The 5,943-nt window shown below is 40.3% G+C and overlaps 1 long non-coding RNA gene across 1 annotated transcript in view; it reads right to left on the reverse strand.

Moving 5' to 3' along the window:
* Window positions 1-3,467: 3,467 nt before the first annotated feature.
* Window positions 3,468-5,943, reverse strand: part of LOC116075338 — a 27,153-nt gene continuing 24,677 nt past the window's right edge. The window contains exon 3 of the long non-coding RNA XR_004112531.1: window positions 3,468-3,518. This is a non-coding gene — a long non-coding RNA (uncharacterized LOC116075338). The remainder of the gene's footprint in view (window positions 3,519-5,943) is intronic.

Consider the following 5,943-nt stretch of genomic DNA (forward strand, 5'->3'; position numbering starts at 1 on the left):
CTGGGAAAGGAGATATTGTAAATAAGAAAGCATCTAAAAAAATGACAAGGAAAAAAAATAACTCATCTAATCTGGTTTGTGTTGCTTCTGCACTCACAGGTATGAGGCTATCCACTGAAGCACTGTTCACCTACCCAAGGTCTCACCTTTAAAGAGAACCCACTTTTCCTTCTTCCAATATCATTAGCTGTCAATAGTTCCTACAGTTGGTGTTTACTTGAGCCCTTCTCTTTGTCATGCTGCAAACATTGACTGACTTGAACTTGTGCATCCACAGCTGTCATGAGCACATCACAGCTCCAGATCTCTGGGTCTGTAAGACCATGTTTCACTCTGATCCCCTCTGGCTTCTGTCCTCACAGTCTTTGATCCCCCTCTTCCAAGCTGGTTGCTGAGCCTCGCGGGGAGATCTGGGAGGTGACTGTACTGTTTGTGACTAAGCACTGAGCACTTACTCTTCACTTTGAGTAGTCATGAGTCAGCTTCAACTATACAAAGAAATGTCTTTGATGAGGTCAGTGAATAATGTTCTTCCCAGAAGTCATGAGTTCTGAAATAAAAGCCCAGAGTCAGGCATAGAATACTTCTACTAGTGTTGTTGGGTATGCCAGAGACCCTTCCCCTAGACAATACATCCTATTGGCATTGCTCTGTGTTACTCCTCTTCCCCTAAATATTGATGTTAAGACCCAATGCTGTAGATATCATACACTTTGATGACAGGACATAATGTTGATGCCCCTCTTTCTCTTGTGTGCATATATGTCTTTCTACTCAAGGCATTATTGTCTTCTCAAGGTTCATAGATTCCAAAGACTTTGCTCCAGGGAGCTCTCATAGTTACTGAACTTGTCTTAGGGTTTCCCTTGCTGTGAAGAGATGCCATGACCAAGGCAACTCTTATAACGACAACATTTAATTGGGGCTGGCTTACAGGTTCGGAGTTCCAGTCCATGATCATCAAGGCAGGAGCATGGCAGCAGCATCTAGGTAGGCATGGTATAGGAGGAGCTGAGTGTTCTGCTAAGACAGCTAAGAGCAAACTGCCTTTCAGGAAGCTAGGAAGAACGTCTCAACGCCCATGCCCACAGTGATACACTTCCTCTAAGGAAGCCACACCTATGCCAACAAGGCCACACCTCCTCATAGTGCCCCTTGAATAGGGCCAAGCATATGCAAACCACCACAACGCTCATTATTTTTTTTTTCACTTTGATACAAACTAGGGTCGTGTTGGAAGAGAAAACCTCAAGGGGGAGAATATCTCCATTAACATTGGTCTGTGGGAGGGTACAGCTCACTGTGGGTGGTGCCTTGGCAGGTGATCCAGGGGAGTGTTAAAAAAGCAAGGGAGTTAGGCAAGCCTCAAGAGTTAAGCCACTGAGCATCATTCTTCCATGGTCTCTTCTTCAGTTCCTGTCTCCAGGTTCATACATCGAGGTATGCCCGTGATAGACCATCACAGGTAAAATGTAAGTCAAATAAATACTTCCCTCCAAAGACTGCTTTTAGTCATGATGTTTACTAGACCCAATACTTTGGAATCTAGGCCACTGGGAAGAGATTTCCAGGTCAGTGCCCAGGAAATTGATTTCTCAGGGTGATTGACTACTTTCGTATTGGCCTGCTCCAGAAGAGGAAACATGCTTGGAACTATCAATCTGTCCAAGGGTGTGTGTTCACAAGCCCCAGAAGTGAACGAGTACTATTATTCTGCCGAGTGGGATGGTATCGCAATTATCCTTTAAATCCACATTCTATGTCCATGGTATACTGTTTAACTTTTTTTTTTTTAAAAAAAAAAATGAAATAATAAAAATGCAATGAAGTATTACATCAATGTGTCCCGAAGTGACACAAACTGGCAGTATTCACATAAAAACATCTTCTGCCGAAGAACTTTTATAGCTTTGATTAAAATGTTGCAGGAGTGTCAATCTTAATGTAACTAAAACAGTGGGGAGTCCCTCAAATTCTGTACACATATGTGATGTGAAATTGTATTGACTTCCACTGTTTGCCTCACTAGTTAGCCTCTATGTAGACGTCCATACCCTTTGCCAACTGTGCCTAACGCACTCTGTTCTTTTATTTTGCTATCAACATGGATATAGAAGTTGAACACTAAAGTTCACATTTTTTCCCCCAATTTTAATAGAGCTGATTCCAGCTTTAAGGGGAACACATATTTGGATTTTTATATTTTTCCTGATTAAAAATAGAACCGGGATGTTTATATTTCCCAAACTTCCTTTAAGAAACTACAGTTGTATTACTTTTTTTTTTTTTTAATCTCATGTCTATGGTCCTTCCTGTTGCTCAATCTCTGGAGCAAATCCTTCATCTCTGAGTGTATCGTGTTCAAAACCTACAAATTAAAGGAAATAATTGTGGTTTGTTGCTATAGGGCTTACTGTGTGGATTAAGATAATCCCCAGAAGGAAAAGGCTTAGCACAATGTCTGGACCATAACGTGCAGTCATAAGTACAGCCACCGCTGTTTACATTTACCACACAATAAAACGTGCTGTAAGGGAAGCTCTTCTGAGATCCTTGACACTTTCAGAAACACAGATGCCCATCTCCAGATAAATGTGCGTGGAGGAGCACTTAGTGATCAACTTTATGCAACTTTGGGATCTAGGTTTTCCTGTCCCTCAAAGAGGCTTAAACTGTCTTGCAGCAATGCGTGACTGACAGACATGGGAGCTTAGCAGACAAAATGTATATGTTTCCCCAGTAAAACCCACTGTGGATTCAATGTGCTCTCAGTCTCTCTGTCTCTCTTTGTCTCCCTCTGTCTCTCTCTGTCTCTCTCTGTCTGTCTCTGTCTCTCTCCCTCTCTCTCTCTCTCTCTCTCTCTCTCTGTCTCTTTCTGTCTCTCTTTGTCTCTCTCTGTCTCTCTCACTGACTCTCTGTCTCTGTCTCTCTCCCTCTCTCCCCCCCCCCTCTCTCTCTGGTGTGCCTCAGGTGTCAGTGCTGTCATTAGAAGTAATGAGATTTTTCTTGTTTTGGACCTCTCTCTAATTAAGAAATGTCTTCTGATGATTCCATCTATGTGAGAGATATGCAGTACAGCCAGTTTGCTTCCATACTACACACACTATACCGTCATTATTCATGCAGGGAAGTTGAGTCAGACGACTTATTGATTTATCAAAAGGATTTTCTAAAACAATTTAGTACCATCATGGGTATCACACTTATTTTGCTTACATATTTTTACTCTATTCTGTCTATACGTAACTGACTTTTAATAACGCTGGAAACAATTTGAAACATTTATAATTTTCCTTTGATTTATTCATTTGTTCAAGCAAATATGTACTGAAAATCAGCTGTGTGCCCATTTGCAGCTTTGTAATGGGAGGAAGAAATATTTTTCAAAGTCCAGTTCTCCCAGATATCTCGTTCCTGTTGCCTGGCAAGTGGACCAGATGTGAATGGAGTATCCGTGAGGTACAGGAAAGATGGCGCTCTGCTCTGTGTGTGATGCTCATGGGGATGATTTCTTCAACCTGCAGTATTTGCATCAATCCGGAGAAAAAGTGGAGATAATGAGGTTATCGTAGGTGTGGACACTTTCTCAGCCTGAGGAGTGTGGGTGGCAATGTCTTTGGATTCAACAGAGCATGGTACACAGAGCAAGAGTGTGTGGCTAGACTTCAGAGGAGAAATGTTGCTCTACCCCAAGTCGTGTGCGTCTTTAAAGTGCTCACGGGTATACAGGGAAGAAAACAAAATGAAAGGTTTGATGTCTTGAGAGAGTTTTGATGGAATCGTATTGAGAGGTGAACTCCTAAGGGAGAGGGCAGAGGACGGAACAGAGAAATTAAGGGTGAGGTTGGAATACCAAACCAAATGACTTGGTAGAATTAATATTCCTCAGTGAACGTTTTACATTAATTTTTACTCTGCACTAAACGTTTTACAGAGAAACCGAGTTTTGGGGTGCCTTTAAGTTTTGAGTGTGTGAGAGGGCAACTCCCTGGACTTATCCATCACAGTTGTATGGGTTTTGGTGTTTTTATGGATCAAGAATGCATATTATGTGTTTAACTTCATATAAACTGCTATTTATACAATGATTGAGTTACTATTTCTTAAATACACTTGGCTGTGTGTGTGTGTGTGTGTGTGTGTGTGTGTGTGTGTGTGTGTGTGCTTGTTTGGTCATTTGTCTGTACATGTGGGAGCCAGAGTTCAATGTAAGGTATCTTCTAAAATTACTTAATATCTTATTTTTTGACATGGTCTCTCCCTGAGGCTAGAGCCCACTGATTTGGACAAACTTCTGGCATAGATTCTCTTCTGTCTCTGTGTCTCCACTGCTGGGGTTGCACAGCATCTCTAAGCATTTACATGGGTGCTGGGGGATCTGAACTCAGATCCTCATGCTTGCACAACCAGCGCTTGTCTAGCTGTGCCATCAGCCCAACCTCTGCTTTAACCAACAATTATACCTTTACTATGTAATATCTTGATGGAAACAATTTTGTTCTTACTGTGCAAGCTTCTGAGGAAGTCTGGACATTCCAATCTGTTCACCTCTGAATCCACGGTATTGCAACTTTTAGACACTTATCTTTCTCCAGTAGTTATTTTTTAATTATTTCTTTTATTTTTGAGGTTGTGCTATAACCATGTCATCCCCCACCTCTTTTCTTTTCACCAATGCTCCCACATACCCTTCTTATTGATAAATGGTTATTTATTTTGAACCAACCAATGCTGTCTTTCAACTGTAACATTTTTTGTCAAACACTGAGAATGTTCTGAGAAACAGAAGCATCTGATATATGAGGTTTAAAAAGATAGGTATTCTAACTGGAATTTATCTCCTTTCCAGCCTGTCCCTAAATATACCAAAAAGTTCAAGGAAGCAAGGAGAGATGACTCAGTGGGAAAAATGCTTCTCAAGCAAGTGTGAAGATTGAGGGTTACATCCTCTGTATCCGCATAAAACTGGGGAGGTGTCATGGCTATTTAACATCCAAGAATTTAGCAGTTGAGCTTAGGCAATTATCAGGTTAAGCTGGCTAGTTAAATTAAGTCTAATCTGTGGGCTCCAGAATCAGAAAGAAGATACCTGGCTTTATCCTCTGGCTTCTACATGAATGGACATAAAAGGTAGGTCCAAATGTATGAGAACAACCTTGTACACACATATGTGCTTGTGTACCTGTAGATGCAAGTGTGCGTACACATGTGGGACCACTCGGATACACATATGTACATTACACACACACCTTAAATAACATAAAAGTTACAATATTACCATCCATGTCACCTCTACACACTCTGCCATGAGCCTGAGATTAGAATAGGCTGAGCTCCTGTGATAAGGATAAAAGGCACCCTCGGATGCTTTAAATCACGTCTTGAGAAATGATGGGAGGGCTTGGAGGGTGGTTACAATGAAAATCTATGTATGTTTTCTACTGGGGGAACAATTCAGAGAAAGATGGTAAGGTATGTTAGACACACATTATCATTTAACTCTTTGGTGTGGGTATTTTAAATTTGGCTGGCTCTGTGAACTATGTGAAAGACTCAGATATATTAAGGATCTGACTTCTTTCTAAAAGCTATAAAGATATCCTATAACATTTTAGCTTTATTTCCATTTCGGAGCTGACTTTGGAAAAGTCTTAAAGCTTGACTTCTCCAAAGCATTCTTAACTGACTCAGACATTGCTCCTCCAACCACAATTATTTAGTAAAACAAACAAACAAAAAAAACCTATTTTCTTCAGTAAATATGTAAATGTGTTTTATGTTGTCTGTGGAAGGAAGACATTGATTTTTTTTTACAGCCTTTACTTTTTCCTTTTTTAAATTAGATATTTTCTTTATTTACATATCATATGATATCTCCTTTCCCAGTTTCCCCTCTGAAAAATAAAATAAAATAAAATAAAAAAATAAAAACAAAAACAAAAA

The sequence above is a fragment of the Mastomys coucha genome, unplaced genomic scaffold (genome assembly GCF_008632895.1).
Source record: "Mastomys coucha isolate ucsf_1 unplaced genomic scaffold, UCSF_Mcou_1 pScaffold3, whole genome shotgun sequence".
Taxonomy (NCBI): domain Eukaryota; kingdom Metazoa; phylum Chordata; class Mammalia; order Rodentia; family Muridae; genus Mastomys; species Mastomys coucha.